The sequence below is a fragment of the Mandrillus leucophaeus genome, unplaced genomic scaffold, assembly GCF_000951045.1.
Source record: "Mandrillus leucophaeus isolate KB7577 unplaced genomic scaffold, Mleu.le_1.0 Scaffold1000, whole genome shotgun sequence".
NCBI classification, from domain to species: Eukaryota; Metazoa; Chordata; class Mammalia; order Primates; family Cercopithecidae; genus Mandrillus; species Mandrillus leucophaeus.
The window spans coordinates 574,195-592,191 of record NW_012098100.1 but is presented as its reverse complement, the minus strand read 5'-3'; the positions used below and the strand labels follow the sequence as shown (position 1 = coordinate 592,191).

At 39.0% G+C, this 17,997-nt stretch overlaps 1 long non-coding RNA gene across 1 annotated transcript in view; it reads right to left on the bottom strand.

Moving 5' to 3' along the window:
• LOC105534498 overlaps positions 1-11,226 on the bottom strand; it is a 15,069-nt gene extending 3,843 nt beyond the window's left edge. The window contains exons 1-3 of the long non-coding RNA XR_001005291.1: positions 11,148-11,226; positions 10,450-10,571; positions 8,833-9,113 (exon numbers count right to left, since the gene is read on the bottom strand). This is a non-coding gene — a long non-coding RNA (uncharacterized LOC105534498). The remainder of the gene's footprint in view (positions 1-8,832; positions 9,114-10,449; positions 10,572-11,147) is intronic.
• Positions 11,227-17,997: the final 6,771 nt, after the last annotated feature.

The following is a 17,997-nucleotide window of genomic DNA, read 5'->3' as shown; positions in this document are numbered from 1 at the left end:
TTTTTTTTTTTTTTTTTGAGATAGGGCCTCATTCCAGTCACCTAGGCTAGAGTGCAGTGGCACAATCACCACAGTTCACTGCAGCCTCGACTTCCCTGTAGCTGGGACTACAGGCACATGCCACCATCCCCTGCTAATTTTTGTATTTTTTGTAGAGACAAGGTTCTGCCATGTTGCCCTTGAACTCCTGAGCTCAAGCAATCTACACACCTTGGCCTCTCAAAGTGCCTGGATTATAGACATGAGCCAGGGCACCCGGCCTGAATTAAGCTTTCTAACTATGAAAGAAAGTCAGAAAACCATTAGCTAGAAGTTCCTGCGCCTTGAAAATAATTCCTCCTACTGTGCTACTCCAAAATCAATGCCATTGGGGGAAGAATTATTGAGTGAAATGTTTTCTTTCCCAACCATCTCCAATATCTTACTAAAAAGAAAAATGTGAAAGGAAAACTGTTGTGGCAAGATATTGTACCAACAGGCCTTATTTGGGTCACTATGCCTTAGTCACCCTTGTCCCACAATAGCACTTCTGTGTTCTCAATACCTTGCTCCTGTCCTTTTAGACCCAGTTAGTACCTTTTCATTTCCAAGAAGTGGGCTAGTGTAGTGGAAAGAATGCTAGGCTTGAAGCCTATTCTCAAATCTTGGCTCTGTTACTCAACTACCTAAGTCAGATCTCTTGTCTTCTTGGTGATTGTTTTCTATACTTTAAAATAGGAGCAATAAAACTTATCTCACAGAATTAAAGTTGGTGCAAATGTTTACTTCTAATGGCCAAAACTGCAATTACTTTTGCACCAACCTATATATACTTGGCATATAGTGTTATGAGTAAATATTTGTTTACTTATTTATTTTAAGGCTTCTTCCAATTACTCCAGCATATATAGCTTTTCTTCCAAATCTGTGAACCCTGACACATCATTAATAACAGTTATTTGATACTTAATCCAATGCAGGGTACTTTTTTACTTACAAATTTAAGAATTAAGTGAGGCCAGGCGCCGTGGCTCACGCCTGTAATCCTAGCACTTTGGGAGGCCAAGGTGAGTGGATCACGAGTGCAGGAGATCAAGACCATCCTGGCTAACATGGGAAAACCTCGTCTCTACTGAAAATACAAAAATTAGCTGGGCGTGGTGGCACATGCTTGTAGTCCCAGCTACTTGAGAGGCTGAGGCAAGGAGAATCACTTGAACCCAGGAAGCAGAGGTTACAGTGAGCCAAGATCATGCCACTGCACTCCAGCCTGGGCTACAGAGGGAGACTTCGTCCCCCCCAAAAAAAAAAAAAAAAAGAAGAGATTACAATCTTTGAGTACATGGCAGCAGTCCAGACTTCTAAATGGGCTGTGCCTCGGATCTCAGAAGTGTTGAATGAATTCATGTCTTAATCATCTGTGCCTCTTGTAGCTCTCTCTGTTAATAGGAAACTATTGTGGGATGAAAAGGGAAATGTATTTTGTTTTGTGCTCTATGGGGATAAAGACCATGGTTCATTTTGCATCTAACCATAGTTTTTATCCCAGTGTTTTTGCACATAATTTTTATCTTCTAAAAAAATAGACGCATTGAACTTTTAGAAGTGATTTTCTTTTTAATTTTTTTTTTTTTTTTTTTTTTTTTGAGATGGAGTCTTGCTTTGTTACCATGCTGGAGTGCAGTGGTATGACCTCAGCTCACTGCAACTTCTGCCTCCCGGGTTCTAGCAATCCTTCTGCCTCAGTCTCCCTAGTAGCTGGGACTACAGGCACCTGCCACCATGCCCCGCTAATTTTTGTGTTTTTAGTACAGACGGGGTTTCCCCATGTTGACCAGGATGGTCTCGATCTCCCAACCTCGTGATCTGCCCGCTTCGGCCTCCCAAAGTGCTGGGATTATAGGGGCACACCACCGTGCCCAGCCTAGAAGTGATTTTCTTTATTTTAATTGAATAGGAAATTTCCTTTTCTGCAAAGAACTAATATTTTCTTTGCTTTTAAGGGGATCTTGTCAAATTTTAAAATGCTTTCTTCAAGAACTTATAGTATCTTAAATGATTCAGGATCTACTGAGTCATAAAACTTTTATTAGTTTTACTCTATCTGGAATGAATTTTATTAGTTTTACTCTATCTGGAATGAATTTTATTAGTTTTACTCTATCTGGAATGAATTTATGGATGTCCAATTTGCATGTTAAGTATAAATGAAAGAGAAAAATATTTTATATATGTTTTTTAAAGTACCAGATTGTCTACTGGGAAATTAGCTTCATTAATTGACCATATTGTCACTACTGTATATAGAAATTTCTAGATAATTTCTTATTGGTCTCACTAAGTTTAAAGCATGATGCCCCCTCACCCAATGGAACAGTAATGTAGACATGCCTTAGAAAAGCCAGTTACATATAGTTTAAGAAAATCTTCAGAGATCCCGAAGAACCATGGTCATTTCTTTGCCATACTTAAAGTGGTATAAAGAATGAAATTCAAGTTATTGAAAGGTTAGGCCAATCAGAATGAATTGAAAGCTTTTTAGAATATTTGTTTTACAAACAAAAGGGTACAGTGCTTCCTGTGTTACTTCCAAATGAGCTGATAGACTTAGAAAAAGTGTCTCGAATTCAAGTTACCATTTTAGACCATGAGGTGACACACCAAGGATGATCCGAGAAGTGCCATAGAACAAATCTAGCTCCCAGTGAGCTGCCATACATGCTCTGGACTCCCAAACTCTAGACTTCCTCTATGTGAAAAGGAAACAAACTTTGATTTAAGTCAAAAATGGAAATGGAAATAGCCAATTTAGTGATCTCTGTCACTTTTTAGAAGTATCCTTTTTGTATCCTATCCTTTCTGTTCAATGTATTTCATTTTATAATACACTAGCTGTTTGTATTTCCTTGAGTCTACACTGTGCATTTGAAGCTAGCAAATTGCAAACATAGTTTCAATGCTAAAGATTGGTTACTCATTCTATCAAGTTTGCAGTAAGTTGTTTGTAGGTGACTCTAATTAAAAGTCAAGACCATATGCAAAGTCTACAATCTCAAATTTTAAACTTTGCAATTTAGAAGTTTAAGCCCTACCCCACCTCTCTCTTATCTGACCGCTAATCTAATACCACATCATTTTTGCTCTCCCAAATGGCATATTAGTCTACTTGATGGGCTACAGCAAGTATTTACTGAGTGTCTGTTTTGTGTGAAGCATTGTGCTGAATACCGTGAAGTTTACAGATGTGTTGTGAAGTTTTTAATTTTTTAGAAAGTAACCAGTTTACTGAATAGGGTAGAATCTGTGGGGTACAAATGGGGAGCAGGTTTATTTTTTTCTGATCTTCAAACATTCACTGATAACTCTTTCATTCTTGCCTTATAGATAACCCTTAAGATCCCAAAACTTTTTAGTCCTTTTGGATGTGTAAGGTTCATTTTCAGATAGTAAAAGAAAAACAAATACAGTTAGGTCTAAATCAAGACTTTAATCTTACATGTATCAAAGTTCTCCCTGGCTTCCCCCACCTCCCAAGGCTCAGGCACCCACAGTGGGCATGGGGAGTGTGATCTTCCTCTGACTTTTAATTTACTCTTTACCACATGGTAGTAAATGGCAACTCCATTTTAATCTGTCTTCTTAATTTCTGCCACTTTCCTTGCTGCTCATTTCTTTCCAGTTCCAGTGTCTTTCTTTCAATCCCAGAATATAATAACCATGTTGCAAGAACCTTTGGATTTACTCTTCTTTCTGCTTAAAGCTTTTCCCTCCAGCTAGCCATGTGGCTTGCTCCCTCACTTTTAAGCCTCTGCTTAAATGTTGCCTTATCAGCAAGGCCTTCCCTAAGTACCCTGTCTCAAGTGGCTATGCCCACAACCGTCATTTCCTTACTCTGCTTTATTTTTCTCATCTCACCATCTGATAAATTATACTTCTGCTGGGAAGTTAGGTGTCTGTTTCACCTTCTGCAGGTGCCTCCCATCTTTATGAGGGAGGTTGGGAGATAACACACTGTATTAGTCTGTTTTCATATGGCCATAAAGAACTGCCTGAGACTGGGTAATTTGTAAAGGAAAGAGGTTTCATTGACACGGCTCAGCATGGCTCAGGAGGCCTCAGGAAACTTTCAATCATGACAGAAGGTGAAGAAGAAGCAAGTCACCTTTTTCACAAGGTGGCAGGAAGGAGAAGTGCTGAGTGAATCAGGAAGAGCCCCTTAGAAAACCATGGGATCTTGTGAGAACTCACTGTCACGAGAACAGCATGGGGGAAACTGCCCCCATGATTCAGTTGCCTCCACCTGGTCTCTCGCTTGACATGTGGGGTTTATGGGAATTATAATTCAAGATGAGATTTGGGTGGGGACACAAAGCCTAACCATATCCCCCTTCTCCCCTCTATGAGGAGGGGTGAAAAAAGGCCAACACATTCTTTACTCTTGAATTCCTGTTCTCTTTGACTTTGGCATATAGAATCTGTAGGTAAGAGTTTTATAAATACTAGACTGATCTGGCTTTTTATACTAAGTAGCGTGGATGTGTCAGACACTTCTCTTTAGAATATGGGGATAATTGTCTCTTATTTTCAGCTTTGAGACTTAGGCTAAAATATACAGAAAACAAAACTTCATGCAGCATGCTGTTGAATAAGAACCTTCTCACAAATAAAGCTAGCATGCTTTAATTGTCACAAAGAGAACACTTGAATTTGAGATAACCATGATGATATGACAGATGGCTCCATGAATTCAGGATGTCTAATTTTTAAGAACTAGGATCTGAGGTATTTACACAGCTCAAAAGCAATATAAAATTTGTTATGCAGTTACCATGGTGGAAATTTATGGTTTCTGGCTGTCTAGCATTCACTCCTCTTTCTGGGACCACAACCCGTTGGCCACAGTGAATGTTCGTTAATGGATATGTGACCAAAATTGATGCAATTAGAATGAATCCTTGCACAATGACTGGACAGGAATCTGGGAGATATATGCCTGGTATTGCTGAGGCCATCATGTGGAGAGAAGCTGCCTTTGAGTAAAGCAATGAAGAGGAAAGGGGTTGTAAGATGAAGAGAGGCCAAGGCCAAGGTACAGTGACATTGGTCCTGGATCCAGTCATGAAGTCAATGCTCACTTATACTTACATAAGTCAATTAACTTCCTTTTTCTTTTTCTTTTCTTTTTTTTTTAAGCGAGGTTACTTGGCTTTTCATCACTTGTAACCCAATAGTCCTGGCTGTTGCCATGCATCCCACTTCTCAACTTAAAACTGTTGCCTGTGGTGCATTGTCATCAGAACTGCTATGTTCTTGGCATATTTTCTCAAGACGGACTTATTCCAGTGAGTGCTGATAATTGAAAGAATTTATTAATGTCCCATTCTGGGATTCTCCTGGTTACTGGGAACAAAAATATATATATATATATAGTTAATTGTTTTGAGAAATTCACCAACGTTATGTTTGGATGCATGGTTATGTTTGTGATTCTGAATTTTACTGTTCTATATATGTGGCTGGAGAAATTTTCTTATTCATTTTCCATAATAATCCAAAATAGCAGGTTTGGCTGGGTACGGTGGCTCACACCTATAATACCAGCACTTTGGGAGGCTGAGGCGGGTGGATCATTTGAGGTCAGTAGTTTGAGACCAGCCTGACCAACATAGTGAAACCCCATCTCCACTAAAAATGCAAAAAAATTAGCTGGGCATGGTGATGCATGCCTGTAGTCCCAGCTACTCAGGAGGCTGAGGCAGGAAATCACTTGAACCTGGGAGGTGGAGGTTGGAGTGAGCCGAGATCACGCAACTGCACTTCAGCCTGGGCAACAGAACGAGACTCTGTCTCAAAAAAAAAAAAAAAAAAAAAAAAGTAGGTTTGCGTTATTTATTTATTTATTTATTTAGAGACAGGGCCTGGCTCTGTTACCCAGGCTGGGGTGCAGTGGCACAGTCTTGGCTCACTGCATCCTCTACCACCCAGGCTCAAACCATCTTGCACCTCAGCCTCCTGAGTAGCTGGGATCACAGGTGCACACCACCACGCCCAGCTAATTTTTGTATTTTTTTTAGAGATGGGCTTTCACCATGTTGCCCAGACTGGTTTCCAACTCATGAGCTCAAGCAATCCGCCTGTCTTGGCCTCCCAAACTGCTGGGATTACAGGCATAAGCCACCATGCCCAGCCTACATTATTTTTAGTAATCATTTTCACTAGTCTTTATAAAGTCTGTGACTATCCTAATTAATGTTTTATGTTCTGATATATGTTATATACCTAACTGTAAAGGTACTAAAAACATTTTCTTTTACAGAACCCAAAGTCCTTCAACATTAAAAAGAATGTGTTCCTCCTAGTGCCTGAAACATAGTTCTCTAATAAAAAGAGTTCTAAAGTAATAGCCCAGTCAAAATGGTTTACATCTTTGAGAATTCTTAGCAATGCTACTATTGGGAGACTTTTCTGGAAGATGTCTGAAATTATCACTAATACTGTGACTTTATACATCCACCAAAGTTCTGACATTTTTTTTTGACGGTTGTGCCTTTAGTGACTCTTATTTCATTAAAAATATACTTGTTTGAAAGATCCTATAAATGACTGCCCACTGATGTGGGATACAGGTCACCTCTCAACGTAGTATTTTTTTTTTTTTAAGCAGTATTTCTTATAGGAGTCTTATTGATCACATAGTAGTTACAAGAATGTCAGATGTGATGACATATACAATCTAAACCAGACAGGCTGATTAAGAATCTACATAATGTCGGCTGGGCGTGGTGGCTCACACCTGTAATCCCAGCACTTTGGGAGGCCAACGCGGGCAGGTCACCTGAGGTAGGGAGTTTGAGACCAGCCTGACCAACACGGAGAAACCCTGTCTCTACTAAAAATACAAAATTAGCCAGGCATGGTGGTGCATGCATGTAATCGCAGGTACTCGGGAGGCTGAGGCAGGAGAATTGCTTGAACCCAGGAGGCAGAGGTTGTGGTAAGCTGAGATTGTGCCATTGCACTCCAGCCTGGGCAACAAGAGTGAAACGCCGTCGCAAAACAACAACAACAACAACAACAACAACAACAACAAAACACATAATGTAAAAGTATAGTCCATATCGAAAGTGAGACATGTGGACAGACAGCTGCAGCAGGGAGAGTAGGTGATGGGAATCCCTTTAATGATCACTTGAGGGCTCATGTACAGTTATGTTGCTTTTCCCCGTTCCATTACGGAAAATAATTTTCACTAACAGATACAGGTATTCCGTACACATTCAGTACACAGAGTAAATTATGACCTGCTACATGTACAACCTAAAGTGGTATAACTGTGATCTTTCTGTGATACTCCCAAGAAAATAGTGAATAGTGAACCCCATGTAGGCAGTGGGAAGCACTGGTAGCTTATTCTAGTTTGAGCTTGGAAGATGTTTAACTCTTGACATTAATATTTGTAAAGAGCATATTTCCTTTTGCTATGTTTTCCTCACAACTGACCTGCACTCAGAGTGGGGGAAATTTTGTTTTACTTTTTTATTTTCATAGGTTTTAGGGGGAACAGGTGATGTTTGGTTACATGAGTAAGTTTTTAGTGGTGATTTGTGAGATTTTGGTGCACCCATCACCCAAGCAGTGTACATTAAACCCAATTTGTAGTCTTTTATCAGAATGGATAATTTTGATAGTTGTTTGACCTAAAAGTAATAACTGAACTGCTTTTTGATAATATATTTTAGTCACATACTTAACACAAAATGTGGGTCATCTATAACTTTGTGCTAAGAAGTAGAAAGGAATGTATCTACATTTTAATGATTTTAGTTTTCATTTTCTGTAGTTTCTCATACTGTCCTAAAGAATGAAATGGATACAACTGCTTCTTCATTTACCAAAGCAGGCAGTAGTTTGAGCTCTTAGATTAGAGAAAATACAAAACAAGAAATGCCCCTCTTTTTCTCTAGGGCTTTTAAAGAAACTAGACCAAATTTATAAATTATTCAAAATTCATATAGAGTAGTGGTATTCTTCTGTGTAACTGTCTAAAGAGCAAATCAAATAAGAAATTTCTAACACTGCAAGAGCATTGCCTTTTGGTGTATTTCTATTAAGAATTAGGAATCTTTAACAGCAGTTCACAGTCAGTCTTGTTTTCTTATATGCCCCCATTTTCCCTGCTTTGTGCTTATGGCATATGTATTTTGGAGCGGGTTGCTGGACAATTTATGCTTAGAGATTTTCTTAAGCAGATTTCTCTAGTTAGGTAAGAACCCTTCTGATAAAACGTGGCAGGTTCTATGAACCTAAAGAGAAGACTCGATGTCTCTCTGAATGCCTTTAAGTTACTGCTCAAATTACAAGTGCCTATTTAGGGGTGGAAAAAAAGGAGCATTAAAAGAACTTGAAGAATTATTTCACTGGCAACTTAGAATGTAAAATATTTTATTTTTGAATTTTTAAAATTTGGAAACAAGATAGCCTAGGATAAATAATATAGTTTTCTAAAATTCAATGTGCTCATTAAGAGCTCAGTTTTTCTGCTTTAAATGCAAACACAACTTTCTAAACTCCTAGGTGGCAACACTGCTGTTTTGATGATCTGTGATTAGATGAACTGATCAGTCTCAATTGGTAACATCCCCTTTTTTATCCTTCCCCCGCCCCCAACTCTGGGAAGGATTTAAACATTCTAGAATAGATGCATTTGTGTGTGTGTGTGTGTGTGTGTTTCTAGTCTTATACTGATAACTTCACTCCAAATGTCTCTCTAGAGGTATATACTGTCACACATAGGAATCCGTCTTCATCCTTCTCACCTTCATACACTTCAGAAATCAGCATGGAAATACTCACCAAGCTGTCTCTGCTCACCACTAGGAAGAGGGCTTGATTACCATCGAGCTGTAAGGGCGTTCTAATTATCTTGACGAGTTTACTCATGTTGACCTGATCACGTACAAAATTACTTGGTTTTCCAGGCCAGGAAGCTGCTTCTCACCCCTGTGTCATTCTTTTGCCACTGGGATTTTGGTAAGACGCTGCTGTCAGGTAAGTGGGACATCTACTCTTTGTTCAAAGGAGTGGCACTGCTTGAAGGTCTTCTCCAATGTCATGCCACGCAAGGCTGGCAAGGGCTGTGGCCTAGCAGAGGACCCTGGCTACTCCGGGTGGCGACAGCAACTGCTGCAGATCTGACTTGAGCAACAGAAGCTTCCTTTGTCCAAAGTTCTAACTTCAATTTCCTGCTTTTATTTTTAAAAGAAAATGTTTGTGGGAAGAAATACCAAAATTTGATAATGAATTTTGAAATGAAATTCATTGTAGATTCAGTCAGAGGGAAAAACCTTGAGGCTCCAGATACCATAAAATACACACAGGGGCACGTTTTGGGTTCCTTCTCATAGGAATGTGGAGAAATCAGAGAGGTTCCTAGTAAAATATTACCAGGTAGAAAATAGGATAAATAAGGAAAGTCCTGGTGGTTCCTTTGCTAAAAACGGAAAAGTTGATCCCAAAGTCTCAAGTCTGCTTGTTTAATTCCTTAAGCAAATGTTGATTACATGCTTATCATACAGCAGGTACTGTGGTAAGGTTTTGTCCTATGGAGTCAAAGTTAGATATTGAAATTTATCTAATATATATTAGATACATATGTGATATGCTGAGGGAAGATAGATTCCAAATGCTATTGGAGCCTGGAAGAAGGGCAGCTGAGCCAGTGATCAGGGAAGATTCCAGAGAAGGTGCGGTTTGACATGAGACTTAACGATGGGTATGAGTTTACCTGGTGGATAGGGGAAGGCATTTTAGAAAACATGTGCAAAATAAAAACAGTATATTTGAGGACTCCTAAATAGAGTATGATGGAGAGAGGGTAAGAAGAAAGCAGGTTGGACACCAAAGAAAGGGAGGTGAAGCTGGCACAGTAGTGCATGCCCGTAATCTCAGCTACTCAGGAGGCTGAGACAGGAAAATGGCTTGAGCCTAGGAGTTCCAGATCAGCCTGGGTGACATAGCAAGACCCTGTCTCTTGAAACAAAACAAAACAAAAACGAAGGTGAACAGGGAAAAGGGTGCCTTGCTTGCAACTGTTATTCCTTAGAATTTGAATTGTCTTATTATTATTATTATTATTATTATTTTTACTTTTTAGAATCAGGCAACAACCCATTCTATGAAATAGAAAGGGCAGTCCCAGCATTTGGATTCTCTTAAAGGCAATGAGAAACTAATTAATCTAGGGAGGAATATTCTCATATTTGCTTTTTTTTTTTTTTTAAGCTTTTGTGGATGGTTTTCTTAAAGAGAAGACTGTTGACTTCTCCATATCCACAAGGGAGAGAGTAAGAGGGAAAAGATAACATGCAGGGAATGAATTGTTGCAAGAGAGAGTTCGATTAGACAAAGTAAGAACTTGACCCTGTGGGGATTAAACAGAGGTTATGAAGGGAATTGGTAGCCTTTTCAGACCTGAGGATGTTTTATAAAAGGTCGCCATTGTCTTTCACATTGTAAGTTTTGTTTCTGGTTGAGGCAAGAGGTTGGACGTATTCAGACTTCCTACAGCATGTTCTTTAGAAGAGTCATTCCATCTGTTAACAGATAACAGAAAACAAAGTTGCAGTGCTCCCCAGAAGTTTGGCTTAGGCACAACTGAATAGGCCTATCTATTTACTGCACTATTTTTTTAAACGACATTTAATGTGATAATGTAAACTATGAATATTTGAGTAGAACATTGGATTCAGGGTCTCCAAACTTGATTACAGGATCCCTTTTATATAGGGAACTTACGGTCTTCTGTTCTAAGGAGCACTCTTGGTAAAATGCTGAACCAGATACATTTGATTCTGTTACAAACTCTAAGATTCTTCCTTAGGTTCTGAAATCCTAAAAAAAATATAAGATTTGGAGTTACTTTTCCATAATGCTTATTTATCATGAAATTATGCTCATTCATTCAATATCTGCCTTCTCTGGGGCATATATAAGCTCTCAAGTCTGTTGATATTTAATAATAACTATGCAGTGACTATTTTTCAGAGTCCTGAAGGATGGATAAGTCAGATAAAATATGAACAGATATAATGTCCACCTTAAACTCAAATCAAACTAAAATCCTTAGGGCCAACTTAGTAGAAAGTTTGGGAAACAGTAGGTCTACTCACTTCAAAGAATGAAAGGAAAAGAGGGAGTAGATAAACCATCCCTTATCTCCACACCTGAAGATATTTCTTGGTACATGTCAAAACTCAGGACGTTAGAATTCTAATGTGTATTCAAAGAGAGATGGAACTTTGGAGTCATCTAAGGAATGTTGCCATTGGGAATGTAACATTTAAGTGCCAGGAATAACATTTGGGATCCTCAACAAACTCTAAGGCCAGTGCAGTGGCACATGGCTGTAATCCCAACTATTTGGGATGCTGAGGCAGGAGGATTGCTTGAGTCCAGGAGTTCAAGGGCAAAATGGTGAGCCCTCGTCTTCAAAACAAAAAACAAAAAACAAAAAGCCCAAATACAAAAAACCCTCAAGAACTACTTTTCAGTGATTAAATCTAATCCTGGAGTCGAAAATAGATTTTTTCTTTCTTCTGTGCATATGCTTACCCAAGCAAATAGATTTTAATTGAGATATTTAGATGTCAATTCTAATTAGTTGTCAGTGTTGCCTGGAGTATTAGGATGAGAAGAATTGAGACTGAACCTCAACTGAATCCATGAAACAAATGTGGCAATTGATGAGCAATATCTGCCTTATCTGGGGGAAGTGTGTGAAGCTCCCCATCCTTGTAGTTGCCATCCCCTTTCTAAGTTATACTTGGAAGTATGTTAGATTGTAAATGGTGCTATGAGCTGGATTGGATCAGAAACAAAAATCTGAGAAATAGAATGATTCACAAGATCTTGTCAAATCATGCAGAATATATATAACTCTATAGGTCTAGAAGAAACTGGTGTACAAGGGAGCCAAGTAACATTGATTTAGATTAGAAGTGTGAACTTTGCAGAAATGTGGTACAACCCAGGACCCCATAGAAAGGAGTCCTTGACAAAGAAGTTTACAAATATCTTTTAGCACATGAAGTGTACGTCTTCAAATTTTGTAGTGTCTGTATGAGAATTTCTGCTGGAGATTGTATACTTGGTCTTTCCTATGAATGCATCAAATTCATGTTAATATCTGTACTTTGCCAAGCAGTACTGAAAATTCTTGATGAAGTTCTCTATATAAATAATTTTCTTTTCTTTTGCAAATGGGGCCTCTGTTACCCGTAGGGATCCCCCAGAGTCCTACAACAGGTGACACTATCAAGAGGAGGTATACTAGACTGGGAATGAAGGAAGAAAACTAGTACTTATTGTGTCGTTGATCACACAGCATCCAGACAAATCCCTGCCACCATCTCCTAGTAGTGCTTGTCCTATTGATGGGTGAGCTGCCGCCCAAGTGGAGTGGTGCACCTGGTGAGTCAGGAAGAGTTACAGCTTCACACCCAGCTTGTTGTCCACATCCAATTCTGTTTCTTAGCCAAATGACATAAAAAACAACTTGAGAAAAATACAAAGTAATGTCCTTCTGAGAGTTTACTTGCAGTAGTGTCTGGTTTGTGGCTAGAATTCTGGACTTGAAATTAGGAGAGCTGAGCAGAAACAGAAATGGAAATATCTGTGTTCCTTTCTCAGTTTGACCAGGCACTGCTTCAGAACTTTTGACAATTCAACTTTGCTGGGCCTCAGTTTCCTCATATTTGATTGGGAAGAGAGGGAGGCTAGAGGTGGAGACAATGAAGAAAGGGATTGTCTATTTAATGACTTCTAGATATTTTATCTAAAGTGTTACCTGCATTTCCCCAGGCCATGCCCAATGAGCTCTCAAGAGCAGCGATGAGATGCTGATCCTACAGATTGGATGAAATAGAGGGAGCTAGAACCACATACATCCCATTCCCCGCAACTTCTCCCAACTAATGTAGAAGGTTCCCAAGGTTTGTCAGACAGCGATTTGAATTTCTGTAATCTCTCTGGCTACCTTGTGGTATTTCTGGTGCCCTGTGGCTCTTGACGTAGGTACTATAATGAAGCTAGTACTTCACCCCTCATTTGTCTGTCTTAAAACTGTGCTGGTTTGAGCTGTTTCCCACAGATATGTGGGCGATGTGGCTCCATGTTATTTACCAGCCCTATTTGTAAGGCTATTTTTCCCCTGAAGTGGACACAAGTTCCTGAGGATTGGGCTGGGAATAATCTAACTCCATTCAAAGTCACTCTTCCTTAAGAAGACCTGTGCTTGTCATTAAATCGTATGTATAAATTGGCATAGACCTTTCAGTTAAGTTCCTTAGACCAATAGTCTTCAAAGTTTTTCCTCTCAAAAGCTTTAAAAGACTTGTAAAACTTAATATATCTGCACATTTTCAAGTCAACATGAACATATTGTGTAAAGGATCTATTTTATGTTGTCAACAGACAAAATTACAACAAACAGTTTAAATAACTCAGTTGGCTGTATTGTGGTTCTAGAATTGGGCAACACTTCATACCATAAAAATATAATAAGTGTTCTGATGAGCTGAGCAGAAGGAGTTAGCTTTGTAGGCAGAGGACGGCTGAAGAAAGCAGAAGCAAAGAGAGCAAAGAGTATATTAGTCATTCCACAGCTATTTTTCTGTAAGGCAGAATAGAGAAGCAGAATAATAAAAAAAAATGTGGCTTCCATCTGTAATCCCAGATACTCAGGAGGTTGAGGTGGGAGGATCACTTGAAGCCAAGAGTTCTAGGCTACAGCGATCTATGATCGTGCCACTGCACTCCAGCCTGTGTGACAAAGCAAGAACCCCTCTTAAAAAAAAAAAAAAGAGACACACAGAGAGATATATAACTGATTAGTTAACATCAGGCTACTACTTTTGTGTTTTTTTTTCAAATTTACTAAGTAATGAAACAAAAGATTCAACAGTTCTTACATAGGCTTTATTTAAAAAGAGAAAAAAAGATAAATTGTCTTGAAACTACTCCTAAGTATTTTGAGAAACATTTCCTTTGAAAAGTAGCTGGCCAAGAATCCAGAAAAACTTTTCGTTTTAGAGACTCTCTCTCCCTCTTGTTTTTCTGTTCTCTTACCTGATGTCAGTCATTGTCTTTGTTTTTCCTGGGCAGTCGGAAATCAGATTTTACTCTGAAACTAAGACACTCATTTTTTTGTCTTTTAAAAATGTTAATTATATTGTTTGGTTTTGGGTACTATCTTTGGGTAAGTTGACAATTTCTACTTTTTTGTAATTAAAAATTATTAGTTTTACTGCCTCTATATCCACTTGTGTAAAAAAGGATAGTATCTAATTATATTTTAACTTGCCACTTTTTAAAACTTTTAACTGTTTATATGTTTAAGGATTTAAGTAGAAGTTTTTCGTGCTGATTGAAGATTTAAACTGGCTTGTTTGGAAAATCAGCTGTTATCTCTTTCTCCTGATTTCTCAGAAGGTCAAATAAATACTTAGAGTTTGGTAGAGTGGAACTTTAGTATGAGTGATCCCATTCTGATTTTTTGTCTGGTCTGTTGAGGCCTGGTACAGAAACTTAGTCCAAAACAGTGGCCTCTTGTGATTTTTATTTAGCATTATCATCTTCATGCTTTAAATACCTTTTCCTTAAAATCACAGAGTTTCAGATTTGTCTCAGGTCAGGAATTGTTCATAGAGCAAATTATCTGATCAGTTTAGACTGGTTGTTTCTGTCAGGAAAAAGTTGACTTTATTTATTTATTTTTACTGAAAATAAATGTGATTACATGCATGTCTGTGCAACCTCACTTCTGAATGTAAGAGACACAATGTTGGGGAGGGTGGGAGAGAGAATGAGGGAAAAGGCATGGAGCCTTGCTGCGGCTTTCTTCACCTTGCCCTACCTCTCCCGAAATCTCCATTCCCTGCTCCCTCTGCTTGGTGGCCCAGAGGTGTTTACCCCTGGAGCAAGCACACAGGAAGATTAGGTCCCAGTGGGGCTTTGCCTTCACTTTCTTTTACAAAGTGGTTGCAGAGCCTTTGGTTGGCAGAGAGGATGTGGGAAAGGGAACCACAGGCTGCTGCAGACTTCTTTTCTGTAGAGCAGTGTTATGAGAGGACACGTGGGAACTGAGGATTTGAACATTGATTCTGTTAAAGCTACTCATGCCTGTGAACCCTTGGGAAGTCTTTATATTCCCAGAGTTATGAGTACCCCAGTTTGAAGACCACTTCTTTAGACCCCACCACTTACTCCAGTTGAGTCTGGGACATGTCCAGGAAGATCTGATTGCAGCTCTTAGATTAGGCCTTCATGTTCGTTAAATATTTACAATGTACCAAGCAGCTTACCTTTATAAGTTTGTCTTCCTGAAGACCTTGTTACAGATAACTGTGTCATCCAAACTCAGGTAGCAGAAGACCCAGGAGCCAGACTGGGGTACTCCTAGGGCCTAAATCAACTTTCGTTCCTGCCACAAAAACTTGCTTAGTTGCATAAGACATGGTCAGCTGAGCTTGTGGATTAAAAGGAGGATCTGAAAGGAAACCTCAGCGTTTGTAGACCATTTCCTGCTTGTGGTTTCCAACTTAAGGAGAGAAACTGCCTTTTTACAGCCATATCTGTGATAGTGCCTTTTTAGGGCTGTATCTGTGCTACTGAATCTCCCCTTGACCAAACCTTAATCAGGCTTCTATGGCCTTGGGCAAGTCCCCCAGGTGTCCAATTTTAGCAAGAATCCTGCTGAATCAGTTTAGCCAGAATTTCCCACCTTAATGTCTGATCATCCTCAAAATCTGATCAACATTCTCATTCTCCGCCATCCACTACGTAACATCAGATCACCCTGACCTGCCTTCAGCAAGAATCCCATTATGTTTGTTTAACCAGCAAATCCCCTTACCCTTGATGCTTTCTCTTGGCAATTTTCCATCCACCTACTCCTGCACTGTGCTCTTTGTCTATAAATTCCCCCTTTTTCTTGTACTTGGAGTTGAACCTGATCTCGTTCCCCTGATAACAAAAACCTCATTGTAATAGTGCCCCCCACCCCGCCCCGCTTGAATAAAGTCTTCCTTACCATCTTTAAGAAGTGTCATGATTTTTTTTTCTTTAACACTCTAGTAGGGCTTTAGATAACCTTGGAAGCAATTTGATTTACTCAGATCTGCATATTATTTTGATGTGGTAATTTATAAAACACAGACTTGGTATCTTTGTGTTTCTGTAAAGCAATACCTAAGGCAGGATAATGTATAAAGAGGTTTATTTGGCTCATGGTTCTGCAGACAATACAAGAAGAATGGTGGCAGCATCTGCTTCTGATTAGGGCCTCAAGAAACTTCCACTCATGGTGCAAGGTGAAGGGGAGCTGCCGTGTAGAGATAACATGGTGAGGAGGAAGCAAGAGAAAGGGAGAAGGTGCCAGGCCCTTTTCTAACAATTAGCTCTTAGGGGAACTCTTGCGGGAATTCTTGTAGTAACTAATAGAAGAACTCACTACTGTGAGGATGGCACCAAGCCATTCGTGAGGGATCCATCTCCATGACCCAAATACCTCCCGTTAGGCCCCACTCTGACGGCAGGGTGGCGGTGGCGGCGGGTGGGGATCGAATTTCAGTATGAGGTTTCGAGGCTCAAACATTCAAACGATAGCACTTGGTAATTCATAAAACAATTTTCTAGTTTTTTAAATTTACTAAGTAATGGAACAAAAGATCCAACAGTTCTTACATAGCCTTTATTTAAAAAATTGTCTTAAAATTACTCCTAAGGATTTTGAAAATCGCTTCCCTTTAAAAATAGCTGGCCAAGAATCCAGAAAACCTTTTCATTTTAGAGACTCTCCCCCACCTTGCTTTTCTATTTTCTTACCTGATGTCAGTCATTTTATTTGTTTTTCCTGGGCAGTCAGAAATCAGTTTTTACTCTGAAATTAAGACATTCATTCTCTTGTCTTTAAAAAAAATGTTAATTATATTGTTTGGTTTGGGGTAGTATCTTAGGTTAACTTGACAATTTCTAGGTTTGTTTGTTAATTAAAAAGTATTGATTTTACTGCCTCTATCCACTTGCATAAAAAAGGATAGTATCTAATTATATTTTAGCTTCCCACTTTTTAAAACTATTAACTGTTATTTTATTTTACTTTTAAAGGTGAGTCTGTGTTGTGTGGGCTAACATGCAGTGGCTATTCACGGTGTGATCATAGTGCTCTGTAGTTTCAAATTCCTGGGCTCAATTGATCTTCCTGCCTCAGCCTCCTGAGAAGCTGGGACTGCAGACACATACTACCATGCCTATCTTTATTTTTTAACCCCTTTTTAAAAATTGAAATATAACTCACATAGGATTAAACCTTTTAAAATGTACAATGTGGTGGTTTTAGTATACTGACTTTCTTTTAAGATAGCATTGTCAAAGACAAAATTTCGACAAATTTAAATGATCAAATTGGCTTTTATTTGCAATTCTTGAATCAGGTGGTATCTAATCTAAAAATAGATGCTAAGCTGGGCAAGGCCGAAAAATCTGTTTTTATAAAGGTAGTTTGAGCAGGAACAAGGAAACAGCATAATAAAACTCAGACTCATAGGTTAACATCAGATTACTTCAGATTAGGGCCTCAAGAAACTTTGAGAAGAGTTAAAAACAGGGGATTTCTTTATTATGCTGGCTAAAACTGGCCTGTTTGGGAATTTGGCTATTCTCCCTCTCTCTCTCCTGATTTCTCTGAAGGTCAGATAAGCAACTTAGTTTTGATTTGGTGGCATGGAACTTTAGCATGAGTGACTCCATTTTGGTTTGGTCTGTTGGGGCCTACTGCAGGAACTTAGCCCAAAACAATGGTCTTCCATGAATTTTGTTTAATAGCACCTAGGACTAGTGTTTAAAAGTGTGGATTTCTGCAATACAGTTCTTTACATATTGTAGGGGCAGAAAGAGAGCTTCCTCTTCACCCACTGAAAGTTTGCTGAAAATGAACAGACAAAAGTCAGAATAGGAGAAAAA